At 40.9% G+C, this 16667-nt stretch overlaps 1 pseudogene; it reads left to right on the top strand.

The window, feature by feature from the left end:
* The first annotated feature begins 1281 nt into the window (after nt 1-1281).
* On the top strand, nt 1282-10095 carry LOC141510025 (ADP-ribosylation factor 1 pseudogene; annotated as a pseudogene).
* Nucleotides 10096-16667: the final 6572 nt, after the last annotated feature.

Genomic DNA, 16667 nt, shown 5'->3' on the forward strand with positions numbered 1-16667 from the left:
GTAAGAAATCATGAGAGGTCAGACTTTAGGGAAGCCTTCAAAGCCTCATATGGACGGATGCTAAGTGAAGGGAGAAGAACCAAATGAATGTTGTGCACATTAATAATCATTAATAATGGTTCTGGAGGATGGAGGTGGCTCCTCTCAGCTGTCCAGTGACCAAGGACAGTCCTGAGAGGAAACACTGAGAGGAAACAGCTGTGCAGTCTGGGCGCAGAGCAAAACAGACCATGTCCATGTTTTACTAACTTCTTTTTGTTTTTCCTTCCTACCTCATTGTTTTCCCCTTGGTTCTAATTCCTCTTCCCCAATGTGACCAATATGGAAATATGTGGAACACAAATGACCCTGTACAACTTTAACCAGACTCTGAAGCTTCCTGGGGAGGGGGAGGGAAAGGAGGGTGGTAGAGAAATGAGGAAGATGTTGAAACAAAAGAAAACAGAAGGAGAGACCAGGGCAAGGTTGCTCCTCTGCCTCCTCTCCACTTTTGTAAGGAAAGGGCCCTTCAGGAAGGTCCTGGCAGTCTCCTAGACAAGGTGCTCTGAGGCTGATCTTGTTTAACCCTGAGATTGAAGGGCACTCACCTGGGCTGGGGGGCTGGGGCTCCCAGGGGCCATTCCCTCAGGTTCCAGGCTCCCTGCTTGGTCCGGCCTGGGTCCTCTGCAGACTGAAATGGAAAGGAAGGATCCTAGAGGGGCAGAGGTCTGTCTTTGTCTTCCTGGGCAGGGGGTTGACTTAGAGGGAGTTACAATGGGTGAGACCCCACAAGGGAAAGAGAGAGACTCTGGCCTCGCCCTCCAGGAGAGACTCCAAGATAAGGAAGGGGCAGCAGGCTGGGCCCCCTCTTCCCTTTTTCTCCCCACTCCCCTTCAGGAGACAGAGGGAGCTTTGGGATTCCAGAGGGGATGAGGACAATCAGAGGTCCAGGACTCCTCCCACTCACTCCCTGGGGGCTTTCCATCCCCTCCCCCAGCACCCGCCACGTATGCAGACACCATCCAGACCACTGACTTCTTGCTTGCCCCAGGAGGGAGGGACAGCTGGCCATGGGGAGGGCTCTGGCCCTCTGGCCCAGGAATGACCAGGGGAAGCCTGAGACTGAATCCCTTCTGGGAACCAGGTCCTGAAAGGGAGCTGAGGCTCTGGAAGCAGAGGAGGCAGGGCTCCAGGAGTCTGGGGAAGGGGAGCAGGGGGAGGGTCTCAGAGGACCCCAGCAGGGAGATCAGGATGGCCAGAAGGACTCCAGAGGGACACTGAGGCTGGAAAAGCTGGAGGACCATGTCGAGGTCTGACTAGTAGCTGGGGGAACTCCTGGGACCTTCTGTGAGAGCAGAAGCTTGGGATCCAGTAGCCAGGGCTGGGAGGGGGGCTGCTCCGTCCAGACACTCACCTCTTGGTCAGATGAGCAGGATGAGACCCCAGACAAAGGGCAGCCAGGGGACACCAGGAAGTGGGGGTGCTGGGAAGGGGAGTGGGCTCCTAATCACTTGAGACCTGCAGCCCCCCCCAGAGCTGGTTTCCAGGAGTCAGCAACCTCAGGTCCAGGAAGGCAGAGAGATCTCGGCTCCAAGGGAAGAGGGCAGAGCTTTCTCAGCTAGACAAGTTCTGGCTTCTTCTCAGGCCAATTTAGAGGCATCTCCAAGTCCCTGGAGCCCCACTCAGCCCAGGACCCCTCCTCTTCTCCCCAAGCCCTGCCCCCCAACCTTGTGGAAGGCCTTCTTAGAAGTCTCTCCCCACTGGAAAGAGCACTTCTCCACCCCAGACTCCACCCATCCTTAAAACTCCACCCAAGGCTCCTGGTCTACCTGGACCTGCCCAACAATCACCTTCCAGAACTGCTGCATCTGTTTTCCCTTCCCTGACATTTAGACCCTCCCCCTCCTCAGGAGCAGGAAAGTCGTGATCCCCTTTGGGCAGCAGAGTGAGGGGAGGTCTTATAGTTTGAGGGTAAACTGAGGGTCCTTCTGTGACCCTTTAGAACTAATGTTCATTTGTCCTAAACTCCATTGGCTACTGATCTAGTAGGAGTCTTCCATTGTCTGAATTCACAGAGAGGGAGGTCAGATCTGGGTGCAAAATTCACCTAAAATATGATTAGAAAGGGATTTGTTTAGAAAGTGTAAGAATCATAAAAATGTCATTGGAACAAGATGCCCCGGGTCTCTGAATGCCAGGATTGTTGAACTGGTCTGGGCAGGAAGGGATTTGCTTTTTTTTTTCCCTTTAGGTTTTTGCAAGGCAAATGGGGTTAAGTGGCTTGCCCAAGGACACACAGCTAGTAAATTATTAAGTGTCTGAGACCAGATTTGAACCCAGGTACTCCTGACTCCAAGGCCAGTGCTTTATCTAGTACACCACCTAGGCACCCCAGGAAGGGATTTTCTATGGAAAAAATTTGTAAATGCAGGGCACTGAGAAGAAGGCAAGTGAAGGCAATCATTTACATAGTGATCCAAATCCAAGGTATTATTCGTTTTATGTTTGTATGTCTTCCATTTGAAGTTTTTGGAAACTCTTGTGTATAAAATGCTGCTAATGAGAAGCTGATTTCTAGAGAGCTATGGAATGATGCCTTCACTAAATTAACCTCTTTAGATTTTAATGCTGTGAAATGGTCAATTGAGCTATTTGAGAATGTGGTACAATGTTTACTAACTTTTTCAGTATATTTTGCTTCACATCAAATTCGGATAATTTGAGAACAGCACCAAAGATCTGTTAAATTCTCAGTGTCTAGGAAGTGTTTTTGTGGGGTTTATAGCAGGAGGTTTCTGGGGACTTTCTCTGAGAAAGGTCCTAAAATCTTTCCAAGTCCTTGGGGAGAAGCTGCAATTTTCCGATTCAGATTGAGTAACTCAGCCTCCTCCCAGTTCCCAGGGTTCGGGTTAGAGGGCTGTTTTGAGAAGTTTGTTTTTAATGAAGAAATGATTTTGCTCTGATAGATCCTCTGGCCACTGATGATGTGAATTACAAAACTGTGGAAGGAATAACATTGAAAGAAATGATTATTTTTCCTTATTCATAACCAGTTATTAGTAGTTTAGTTATCAGTAGGTTTTTCCTCTTTTTTCCTTCCTCCTTCAGAGACCTCTCCTTGAAGGTCAGATAGTCTGGAGCTGAGATGGGATTAACCCAGGAAACATTGTCCTGTATTTTGGGCAGAACCCACCCACGTGGGAGAGGTGATTTCTGCTGAATTGGGAGAGAATCTTCTCCAGGTGGGCAGCACTAAGTTGATTTGGGATGTCCCCAGTCATGTTGGAAGGGCCTTGAGGCCAGGGACTGGTTCTGTCTGGCCCCTAAAGTTTGGAACCAGGCCTGGGCCAGAGGAGTCACCTGAGAAAAGGTGCCTGAGAGGGATTCAGAGAGGAATCCCTGTGGGAAGGTTCCTGTGACCTGAGCAGAAGCAGGGAGACAAATTTGCCTTGCCTCCCTCAGGGACCAGAGCTGGGGCAGCTTCAGGGCTCTCTCTGCTCCAGATCCCTAGAGGAAGAGACTAAGGGTGAAGAGCCCAAGCTGGTCAAGACACTGGAAGGAGGGAGAAACTCAGAAACAAACCAGGGAGGGAGCAGTGGGCAAGGAGGGAATAAAAGGTGGAGTGTGAGAAAGTGACCTCATGCTTCCATCATTTTTATTTCTTTTCTTAGGTATTTCAGAAATGGTTGACATTTGGAATTTTCTGGCAAACATACAGCTTAGTTACTAGATGAAGAAACTGAGGCAGCTAGTAAGCATCTGAGGCTGGGTGTGAACTCAGGAAGATGAGCATTCCTGACTCCAGGCTTGGTCCTCTACTCACTGCTCCTCCTGTCTGCCCTTTGACCACCCAGCTACCCTGATGTCCTGAAAACATCATTATTTATCTTCTATTAATTAGCTTCTGAACAGGAAACAATTTTTCAGTCCATTCCTATTTGAGAGATCCCAGACTTTATGATCTTTCCTTTCCACTCCTTTCTTGAGTCACAATATTCAGGGTTTGCAACTGAGAATAAACTATCCAGAAAAACTGAGCATCCTCCTTCAGGGGAAAAGGTGGACTTGCAATGAAACAGGGGACTTTCACACCTCTCTAATGAAGCAGCCAGAGCTGAACCGAGTTTGATCTTCAAGTACGGGGACTCAGGGGAACCAGAGAAGGGGTGGACAAGAAGGGCTAATTATGAGAATTGAATTTAAACTGTATTCCTACACGGGGAAAAGATGCTGATAACTCACATGAATTTTCTCATTTATCTCTGTTACAAGGGGCAGAATGGTATAATATAATCAAAAGATGGGGTCAAGGTGTGATAAAGAATAGTGCTGGAAGGAAGGGAAAGGAAAGGAAGAAGGGGCTAAGATATTTCCCATGAAAGTGAAGAAAAAAGCTTTTACAATGGAGTGGGAAGGGGGAAGGCAAGGAGGAATGAGTGAGCCTTCATACTTATCAGAAATGGCTCAGAGAGGACATAACATAAACACCTAATAGGGTGAGGGAATGTATCTTACCCTAGAGAAAATTGAGAAGAAAGGGATGGGAGAGGAGATGATAGAAGAAAGGGAAGATTGTGATACAACACACTTCTGAACAGGGCCAGGATGAAAGGAGAGAGAGAATAGAATAAATGGGAGTGGGAAGGAATAAAATGGAGGGAAATTCAGTTAACAAAAGCAACTGTGGGAAAAAAATATTGAAGCAACTTCTCTGATGGACTTAAGATAAAGAACACAACCCATCCCAAAGACAGAAGTGATGGAATCTGAACATAAGACTGAAGTGTCCTTTTTTTTCCCTCTCAATTTTTTTTCATGAGGTTTCTCTCTTTTTGTGAGGAGACAGGAGTAGGGTGGGGAACCTTTTTTTCTACTATGGGACATTTGGTTATTTACAACATCATTTGCAGACCAGACAAAACGATTGACTTAAAAATTAGCTTGCTATATTTAGTCAAACATTTAATTAATTCACTCCTATAAAGCTCCTAGATTTATTGAATTTCAAATCTTTCCTGTACTTACCATGGTGGTGTCATTGCATATGATTTCTCTGGGCAGGCTGGTCTTTGCCCACCCTTGGTCCGGAGAGTCAGGCTTGGAATCAGTAACCAAACTGTATGAGTCTTCAGATTCCTCACTTGGAAAATGAGGAGTTTACATTCCTTTGCTGACTTCAGAGTGGACCCTCTCTACTCTCTTTTTTATAATGCTGAGAACTTGAATTTTAGTGCCTATACATTTCTGATAACCTGTCTTTCAGATATATACAAAAGAATGTGGAAAATAAGCATAAGTAGGTACCATAGAAGGAACAACCAACAAAAGATTGTAAATGATTGCATCCTTGTCTTTAAATACCCACTGTTTGATCACTCTTACCCCGCCCACATCATTGTTTTGTATTACCTTATTTTCCTTCTCTCTTCTAATATTATGATTTGGGTCTGTTGATGTTACCCATAACTACATAATTGTAGTGAAAATATGATGTTCTTGACATCTGTCTGCTTCCTTCCTCTATTATTTCTTTGATGTTCATATTTCTCTAAATAAATCTTTTATCCTTCATTTTTCTGTTCTTAGACCTGACATCGTAACCTGATTGGTAGTCAATTTTTTTGATTCCTCTGTGGCCTAGATTGTTAAGATAGTCATTATTCACATTTTTAAACATATGTGAATAACTCCAAACTGCCATCATATGGCATAGAAAGATTTGAGGGCTTATGTAGTAATTACAGGGAAGCCTATCTGCTTCTGCCTCTGTGCAACAAATACCTCCACCATTTTACAGTACAGAGACCTAAGACCCACTTTCTAAGAAGTATCTGAGGTCAGATTCAAAGTTAGATTTTTCTGATTTGATGCACAGCACTCTATCCACTGTCCCTCCTAGCTCCTGATTATGAATGTGCACATTTTTAATTATCTATAAATTGGCTCCTGTTTTAAAGATCTTGGAATCTCCAGGACCAATGAGTTGCTTGGATCATATCAGATACTTAATAAGAGCTCATTGACTTGTTTTTTTTTATTAAAACCATTAGGGGCTGCTAGGTGGTACAGTGGATTAAGCACCAGCCCTGGAGTCAGGAGTACCTGAGTTCAAAGCTGGCCTGAGACACTTTATAATTACCTATCTGTGTGGCCTTGGTAAAGCCACTTAACCACATTTGCTTTGCAAAAAATGACATGAAATAAAATAAAACCATTGGAATGTGACCTCCTTGAGGGCAGGTGTTTTTACACCTAGCTTTCTACATTAGTAAGCAGGAGGTGGTTAAACAACCATGAATTAGAGATTGGGTTCATTCTCTTGCTTTTTTTTTCCTTCCAAGAACTCAAAACAGTAAATGTATTCAAGGAGAGGACCCATTCTGTATTAAGGATGGGGTCTGTGAAGACTGAGTTGTGTCATAATGTGTAATCGCCATATGTGATATTCCAGGTGAACTTTTATGATTTTTCTAATTTCTTCATTTCTTTCTTTAGGCAATTTCTTTTTGAGGCTGATGAAATATTATGACCTCACCCAAAAGAAAATTCCAAGGTGTCTATTGTGCCCCAAAAGCTTCCCAGATAAGAATTTACAGATTCCTTTTTACTTTTCCTTAAAAGAAAGTTGCTGGAGATGGGACAGTGGATAGAGCATGGTCCCTTCAGTCAGGAGGGCCTGAGTTTAAATCCAGTGTCAGATATATAATACTTAGTAGCTGTGTGATCTTTTTTTTTTTTTGCAAGCCAATGGGGCTAAGTGGCTTGCCCAAGGCCACACAGCTAGGTAATTATTAAGTGTCTGAGGCTGGATTTGAACTCAGGTACTCCTGACTCCTGGGCTGGTGCTCTATCCATTATGCCACCTAGACCCCCTAGCTGTGTGATCTTAGGCAAGTCATTGAATCAAATTGCCTTGCCAAAGAAACCCCCAAGTCAAACAAAAAAATTTATCATAAATAAGTTTAACCAAAAGTATACCTAATTTGTTACCTATGTTTTTAAACTTGGTTATCATATACACTAATAGCTTAATTCATCATTATGCAGAGTCTGTATCAGAAGAAGAGGTGATTGGAGCAGCTGGTGGTGCAGTGGATAGAGTACAGGCCCTGAAGTCAGGAGAACCTGAGTTTAAATCTACCCTCAGACACTTAATAATTGCTTAGCTGTCTCACCCTGGGCAGGTCACTTAATCCCTTGCCTTGCAAAACCCCCCAAAATAAAAAAAGAATTAATTTCCCCAGGGCACAATTGAATCAGACTGAAGGAATTATTTTTCAACTTATCAATAACATCACAATAACATAAATAATCTAAACTAACTCTCAATCAGTAACATCAATTATGTTGAATACATTCCTGAATTATTTGAAAGAGATAATCGCTTTCTCCATTTATCAATTTGATACTCTAGGTTAAGTGCATTCAGATACCAGGATAAAGGCCTTTTAATCCAATCACTCTTTTAATTCTTATCTTTATGAATTCTAGAAATATTGCCTTAATAAAAAGTTTTCAGAGTATTTTTGAGGAATTATTCCTTTATGGAGAGTCAAATATCATTATTTTCCTAAGAGAGGAATACATGTGACATTAAATAAGATTATAATTTAGGTAATCTTAGTTCCCTCAAACCTACATTTAAAATTACAGATGTTATTATCATAGAAAAATCTCATTTTTCCCAAATCATTTTGCTGCTAGGATCTCAAATTTGAAGGCCCATTCCTTTGGACAGTCTTTTATCATGGGTTAATTGTGATATTTTTGTCAGACGTCTTCAAAAAGAAGAGAGTCAGAGTCCCAAAGAAAGATGGAGGAAGGAAAGTGGGCAGTGAAGAAGTTGATTTAATGAGTGAGGATCCCTGCTCAAATTCTAATCAGTATTAATCAATCTGATGTGATTCTAAGCTCTGCATACTGCATCTCAGAGCCACTTGTGCAAACAGAGGAAGCTAGGGAGAGGTCCTTCTTCCTTGTTTTCAGGATAAAACTCAGTATGGCAAAGGTGACTCAACTATATGGAAACTTCCAGGGAATTCTTGTCTCTCCAGACCATTTAAATGAGCATCTTGTGACCATCTTATGACCACCTTGTCAATATGTTTATCCTCACTGTCTCCTCCTGAGGAAGGTATTTTTGCCTAGCTGGAGACTCTGCTGTAGTATGTTTTGCTTCTTTTAGCTTATTCTAGCCTAGGTAGCATATAAAATTGCTCCACATTTGAAATATAAGAACTTCTAATATCAGCCTCAAAAAGGAATTGCCTAAATATAAAAGCAGCACCCTGAAAAGAGACTGTTGGGTCCAGGTCTGGGTTTCAGTCTTGCACAGTTGAGTCTGCTTGAATATCCAGAGAAATGAAAGTGAATTAAGACAGTGAGTTACCCTCCATGGAAACCCCAACCACCTCTTTACTTCCGTGGAACTCCCACTGGACTCTCAATCCCCTAGGAAAGTACAACACCTTGCCTTCCAATAGCACTCACCATATTAAAAAGTGTGCTTCCTAGGGACAGCTACATGGTGCCAAGGTGACCTGAGTTCAGATCTAGCCTCAGACACTTAATATTTATTTAGCCATGTGAGCTTGTCATTTAACCCCATTGCCTAGCAGACAACTAAAAAAGAGTGTGCCCCCTAAAATATAGGCTGCTGGTATCTATTCTGGACCCTGCTCAGTATTCCTTCTTGCAATAAACCGTTTTGCACCTCCCTCCATTTGCATTTTTATTGGCATTGTCCTTGTAACTGGGGCTTTCTGATCTTACTGAGTCAACACCTCTGATCATCAGGAAAATCTGAGGTCTTTGTTATTGGAGAGGACCATGGACCCTTTATTGAAGTGCCATTGGCTCAGAGCTTTGCCTCAGTCTTTTTTGTTATAAACAGGACAATTTTATTTGCTACCTTATTAGAATCCTAAGATGGGACAAGAATTCATGGCCCTCAACTTCATTTGTCCATCTCTTCAAAATTGGATAGGTCTTTCTTCATTTACCCTAAATGCATTTTAAGAAGGGAACACAATTGGGCTGAGGGACTTTTTGAACTTGTAACTTACCTGTCTAAATTTATAAACTCTGGAGCATTCAATTTATATAAATTTATATAAAATTGAATAATTTTTGGCCATGCTTTTAATTTTTAAACATAGACTCCTTTTCCCCCCTTCCATTTTTCTTACTTTCATTTTGTAAAGATCAGGCAGATTGGGGGTGGAATGGCTAGATTCTCATTATCAGTCACCTGGCTAAATCTAAAACTTCCTATTGGCAGGGTCAAGATAGATTTTTTTTTTGGCCTTTCAATTCTGTTAACAAAGAACAATTAAATCATGTTTGTCATCGATCTAGAAACCTCTAAATCCGTTGAAAGGGAACTTTCTGTGGCTCACAACAGGCAAGGAAACCATCTAAAGAACCCTATGGGGGAGCCGCCACAGGAGCGGCCGCCGCTCGCGGCTTTCTTTTCCTACGTTCAACACATCACACCTGGAACCTGGGGAATATATTTGCTAACCTCTTCAAGGGGTCTTTGGCAAAAAGGAAATACGAATTCTAATGGTTGGTCTGGATGCTGCAGGAAAAACAACTATTTTGTACAAACTGAAGCTGGGTGAAATAGTAACTACTATTCCCACTATAGGTTTCAACGTAGAAACTGTGGAATACAAAAACATTAGCTTCACGGTGTGGGATGTCGGTGGCCAGGACAAGATCCGACCCCTGTGGCGCCACTCCTTCCAGAACACACAAGGACTGATTTTTGTGGTTGACAGTAATGACAAAGAACGCGTGAAGCCGAAGAACTGATGAGAATGTTGGCAGAGGATGAGCTTAGAGATGCCGTCTTATTAGTGTTTGCTAACAAACGGGATCTTCCCAATGCCATGAATGCAGCTGAAATCACAGATGAACTTGGACTGCATTCTCTTCGTCACAGAAACTGGCACATCCAAGCCACCTGTGCCACTAGTGGGGATGGGCTCTATGAAGGACTGGACTGGTTGTCCAGTCAGCCCCGAAACCAGAAATGAAACAACAAAAGTTCCTCCTCTCTCTTTCCTTCTCTCCCTCTTATTTCCTCCTATTCACCCTTCATTTTACTCTATTGTGGCAAACTGTGCTACTTTGTGGTATTGAGTGCCGGAAGCTGTTTTTTTCCTATCCCTTGTCACAGTATGTATTGCACCATGCTGTAAATGTGGCAAATTCAGGCCTGAAAAAGGTTTCTTATTTAATGTAAATAGTTTTTGTTTCCAATGGGGCAGTTTCTGGCACTCCTATGCAATATTACTCAGCTTTTTTTATTGTAAAATATCAACTCACCGTTTAGTACTGGGAAGGGATTTTAAGCACATTGACACTTGGGTTGCTGGGGTTTAACGTGCAAGCAGCAAAGCCGAATGCTACTCCTACTGGCTTGTGAGACCTGTGTTGAAATCCATTTTGTTGGTTGGTTTTTAACCTGAACTCAGTGTATTTTTTTAAATAGTAAAAAAATAAAAAAAGACAAGTAAAACACTTGAACACACAGAACAGAGAAATATGTTTAGCATAGGTTTTGCCATAACAACTTGAATACCAGACCATTGTAATTGTCTGCAGTTTCTCTTTTGAAACTTGAGAAATGATGAAAATTAAACAAGTGATCAATTTTGCATGGTTAAAATAGAGATCCATGTGATGCTATGTCTTTGGATCTTTATGTATTTCATAGAGTTTGTGCTTGCATTTGTGTTCACATGGATACTTATTAGGAAAAAAGCTTTGAGGTAGTGGTTCAGAGCAGGCTGCACATTGAGAGCATTAGATCTTCAATCATAAACCATTTATAACTAGACTTTTTCCCCCCTTGCAGTTCAGGTCAGGCTGTGATTAGTTCTTCATCACACCTGAATTACTCTTAAGAAGGATAGGTAATGGCTGGTTAGAAACATTTGAAAGAGCTTTCTGACATATTTGAACAACAAAAAAATCAGCCTTTTAATTTTGGTCAAGTGTGTGGTGCTTCTGTTTGAAACCTCTCCATAGTAAGCACAGCCTATGTTAGCCCCAAACCTTGACTGGAGATATTCAAAAACAGTCAAGAACACTAGGCATATCTCTAAGGTGTCTAGGTTTTGAAAGAAAATAAATTGAGCATGAGAGCTTGGGGACTCATTCCATTCTAGAAGTATTCAGTCCTGTTTTGGAACAATCCCTCTATCTGTATATGTGTGAAATGTCCTTTACTACCCCTCATTACTACTACAAGGGTCAGATTTGCCATCTGAAAAAAGATCTTAACTTTTTTTTTTCTTTTGTATTTTGATGAACACTGAAGAAGCTGGAGCTGTTAAACTTTATCTCGGGAAAAACTCAGAACTGGTTTGTTTAGTGTTGTGGAAACTCTTACTGCTTTCAATACACAATTAGTAATCCACTGTTTGGTATACTTGTTTTCAGTTTTCATTTCAACAAACAAGCACTGTAATTAAAGCTATTAGAATAAAATCTCTGAACTATTTAAAAAAAAAGGACCCTATGAGCAGTTCTAAGGTTTGTAGGATTTGGGGAACTTACTATCCACTAGAGTGCTCTTACTCTACCTTAAAAGGCCAATCATTTGGCTTACAACTAATAACCTTAGCGGAGAGAGTCCCCACCTCACTGGCAAGCTATGGTAGAAGTTTCATAAGTTTTCAAACCTACATTCCTGTAAAAAAAAAAAAGTTTTCTTTACTATCATAAAAAATGGAATGTTCTCTCTCCTTATGTTAATATAAATTCAAGAAGATAAAAGATGAGATAGCCAGAAAACTTGTCTTTATCCTTTAAGTCAGAAAAAAAGACAAGCATCATGTAATATGATATTCTTTAATTTGGAATTATTACTTCTGAGCTATGTATTTCTGATCAGCAGTTAGATTCTTAACCTTGAACTAATAGTTATAAAATGTCCGTCTCCTATGTCAGGCTGGACTCCTACACTGTTGGCTTGGCCTGTGTCAATACTAGCTGGTCATCTCAGTGATAGTTTCCTTACCTGATCAAGAAATCTGGAGATAAGAGACATCTTGGATGAGCAGAGAGAAACTCCTATTGTTATCTGTAAATATTTACTCTTCAGCATAAGTGGGTGCCTTGTCAATAGGAGTTATACCCAAATATTATAAGATTTCAGAAAATCATATTGTAAAATCATATCATCCATGTGAAATCTCAGCTTTCATCATGCATTGTTCTTTCTGTATAAAATGCTTGCAAAATTTTGTATCACCATTGCCATTCATAAGGATGCCATCCACTCATGGGTTTTGCTAAGATCCTAGAGAATAAAACTTCATTTATGTCATAAATGGCTCATGAATACTTAGTCCAGAGGGATTAAAATTGTTTTTATTAAGACATCTTAATGAATGGCACACCTCTCTAAAGGGGAGAGGGGCCCCTAAATTGGCAAATACTAGGTGCTATATATGTATTTGAAAGGCTTTTTTTCCTGGCCCTACATGCCAATCATTGGCTGGGGGGGGGGTCACAAATCTAATTGTTATATTCATCCCCATAGGTTTTCCCCGCCCTGCTCAATATACTAATGAGCAAGAATAGCTACCTCCTTGAGCATGAGCAAAGGAGAAAGAAACAGACCCTGGCTAAGGCAGAACTAGGTGGTGCAGACCTGCCCTAATCTCAGGTTTTGATCAGATGGAAGCTAAATCTTTGCTCTTAACTCACATACCTGCCCCTAGGCAAAAATATAGGCAGACCCCAACAATTCTCCCTTCTCATTCTTGGGGAATCTAAACACACCCATTTTCCTCACAGTTTACAAAACTAACTTTGTTATTTCATTTTTAGCCTAAGGAAATTATCCTCCTTTATACAAAATAACATTATTTTAGAATGCTATTCTTTGGGGAAGCAATTTGGAAATGTAATAGATCAACTTCCAAGGAAATTTAATGTTTTTTCCTTATCCTTGCTTTTATATATATATATATATATACATATATATATATGTATATATGTGTGTGTGTGTGTGTGTGTGTGTATGTGTATATCCTAGTCTCCCTCTGCTCCCGGTGGTCATAACTATAATTCCCTCAAACTATAGATCTTATCAAAAGTTGAGTGATGAATGAATAGGAGAACAGGGCGATTTGCCACAGGGAACCTAAGCAGCTGTTCAGTACTCTCAGTTTGAGGTTGTGAGTGTGATAGTGAGACAACTGCAGATGAGAGAAGGTGAGTGCAACTAATCCACTGGAAATATGAAGGGGCTTAGTCCTAGATCAGATAACCTGGTGAAAGTAAGGGAGACTTCTAGGAGAGAACTGCTAGGATTCAATCCTAGGTGACATGAAGTTAGTAAACAACCATTTCTCATTCTGATCAGAATGGTGAGGAGGTGAGACACGGTTTCATTGAAAGTTTGTTTCACTTGTACTTCTGGCCAAGATGGCAGAGAGAAACAAGGCCATATTTTAAGCTCTCCTAGCTTTCCCACAGAACTAACACGAACTGAGCCTCTGAAGAGATATTGGATCCACAGAACTGAGAGAAGAACTGAGGAGAACATCTACCAACAAGGAATGTCACAGGGGAGGGAGGGTGAGCCGGGGTGGAGAGCAGAGACAGAGCAAAGTGGGGTGAGGCCAGGAGCTCACCTGAAAACCAGGGCAGACGAATTCTCTGTGTGAATGGTGGGCATATAGGAGAGGTCCCACCCTGCAGCCTAGACATCTGTCTGGTCAGCTCGGCTGGTCTGGAAGACCCAGGTATCCGGCCCCCCATGTTTTCAGTGGAGTCCCTGTGTTTCCAGCTGAGTCCCCTGGCCAGTTACTCTGGGAGGCCATGAGTCTCTCCAGAAAAAACAAAAACACTCAGTTGAGTTTAGAAACTTATCTTACCTTTCATATATTAAGGGAGGAAAGGAAGAGGGAGAGAAAAAGTGGAACTGATGGAAGGGAAGGAAGAAGGAGCAAGGGGAAAGAGGAAAGAAAGGGGAAGGGGGTCGGATAGAAGGGGGCAAACATACTGGTACTCTGAAGCAAATACTGTGGAATAGGGGATAATGGGGAAAAAGGGGAAAACACAAATGGAGGGCCAATTAAGGGTTAGTCATTACCACTTTCAATGTGAATGGAATGAACTCTCCTATAAGTAGATTGCAGAGAGGATTAAAAACTAGAAGCTCAAAAGATGCTGCTTACAGGAAATTCATCCAGAGTAAAGGGAAAAGGTTGGAGCACAATATATTATGCTTCACCTAAAGAGAAAAAGGCAGGGGTAGCAATCCTTATCTCAGGCAAAGAGATCTCATTAAAAGAGAAGGAAGGGAACTGTAACCTCCTAAAAGGTACCATAGACAACTGAGTAATTTCAACACTAAATATGTATGCACCAAGTGGCATAGCACCCGAATTCTTAGGAGAAGTTGAATGAGTTACAGGAAGAGACAGACAGAAAATCTCTACTGGTAGGAGACCTCAACCTCCCTCTCAGAATTAGATAAATCTAACCATAAACTAAACAAGAAGGAAATTAAGGAGAAGAATAAAATGTTAGAAAACTTAGACATAATAGACCTTTGGAGAAAACTGAAAGGGGAAAGAAAGGAATATACCTTTTTTTCTGGAGTACATGGCACCTACACAAAAACTGACCAAGTAGTAGGGCATTAATGTCCTAATAAGCAAATGCAGAAATATTGAATACTTCCTTTTTAGATGATAATGCAATTAAAAATCATGTCAAATCATGGGCCATGGAGAGATAGACCTAAAAGAAATGGGGAACTAAATAACCTCATTTTAAAGAATGAGTGGGTCGAGCAAGAAATCATAGAAAGAATTAATGATTTCATCCAAGGGCTGACAACAACAAGACAACACACCAACACCACAAAACTTATGAGTTTCAGCCAATGCACTTATTAGTGAATATATTATATCCCCTAAATGCTTGCATGAATAAAATAGAGAAAGAGGAAATCATTGAACTTATTATGCAACTAAAAGAGTTATAGGAAGCACAAAATAACAACCCCCAGTTAAATACCAAACTAGAAATTCTAAAAATTAAAGGAAAAATTGTTAAACTCAAAAGCAAGAAAACTATTGAACAGAGAAAATAAAACCAAGAATTGGTTATGTGAAAAAACAATCAGTTATATAGATAAACTTTTTTGTTAATTTGACTTAAAAAATATGAAGAAAAGCAAATAATAGTCATATTTGGTCATTTTCACCACCAATGAGGATGAAATTGGACTAATAATTCAGAACAATTTTGCCCCACTGTATGGCAATAAAAAATCTAAGTGAAATGGATGAATATTTACAAATATATAAATTGCCCAGGTTTAATGAAGCACAAAAAACCTAAATAACTGTATTTCCAAAAAAATAAATTCAACAATCCACCAATGAGCTTCCTTTTTTTTTTATTTAGGTTTTTGCTAGGCAATGGGGTTTAAGTGCCTTGCCCAAGGCCAGACAGCTAGGTAATTATTAAGTGTCTGAGACCAGATTTGAACCCAGGTACTCCTGACTCCAGGGCCAGTACTCTATCCTCTGTACCACCTAGCCACCCTACACCAATGAGCTTCCTAAGCAACACTCTCCAGGGCCAGATGGATTCACAAGTGAATTCTAAAGAATTGGTTCCAATGCTATATAAACTATCTGAAAAAATAGGTGAAGACAGAACTCCGCCTAATTTCTTCTGTGACAACACTATGCTGCTGATAGTTAACCAAAAAGTGTCAAAACTGTTGGGAGCCAGGGTCTCTAAGCTGTTTGACACAGTTGCAGCAAGAAGACTCAAGGCAGTCACACTGCCTGATGGAACAACATTTCCTTCTTCAATATATGTGTGTGTGTGTGTGTGTGTGTGTGTGTGTGTGTGTGTGTATGGCATTTCATGCATACCAATATTTATAGGTTTATTATTATTATTATTATTATTTTAGATTTTTCAAGGCAATTGGGGTTATGTGGCTTGCCCAAGGCCACATGGCTAGGTAATTATTAAGTGTCTAAGGTCGAATTTGAACCCAGGTACTCCTGACTCCAAGGCTGGTGCTCTATATAGGTTTATTATTGAAAACAATATTTACTCACCCTAATACTGGAATAACTATAAAGGAAGGACTTCAGAGAAATTCCTTGAATAAAACACATTGTAAACTCTGTCCAAATTTAACAGGACTGCCTCTCCCTGAGGCATACAAAAGGCTTCAACATTATGAAATCTCTGGAAAACCCAACTCTGGGAATTCCAAGGAAATGTTAGAATATACACAGGGAAAACAGATACAAGATGTGTCAGATAGAATTCCAGGGAAATTAATAGTTCTTCCCCCCTTACCCTACACAGGAATATATGAAAAAGATGGTGAGAAAATAGTACAGGTGACCGATATGTGAACTCCAGCAGCCTTAGTTTAATGGGAAAGAATAAAAAGTCACAGAAACTGTGGTTTCCACCAACAAGGCCTGAAAGAAAAATTGGTTATTGTAAGAGTTAATGGATGGGTGGACAAGCATAAAGACCCTCACTATAGATCATTAAGGAGTGTATCAAAAAACATTACTTATACAAAAAATATAAAAAACTTTCCATTAAAAGAATTGTGTAATTAATAACTTTAAATGAATTAACAATTCTACAATGTAGTAATAAATAAGGCAACAGAC

The sequence above is a fragment of the Macrotis lagotis genome, chromosome 1 (genome assembly GCF_037893015.1).
Source record: "Macrotis lagotis isolate mMagLag1 chromosome 1, bilby.v1.9.chrom.fasta, whole genome shotgun sequence".
NCBI classification, from domain to species: domain Eukaryota; kingdom Metazoa; phylum Chordata; class Mammalia; order Peramelemorphia; family Peramelidae; genus Macrotis; species Macrotis lagotis.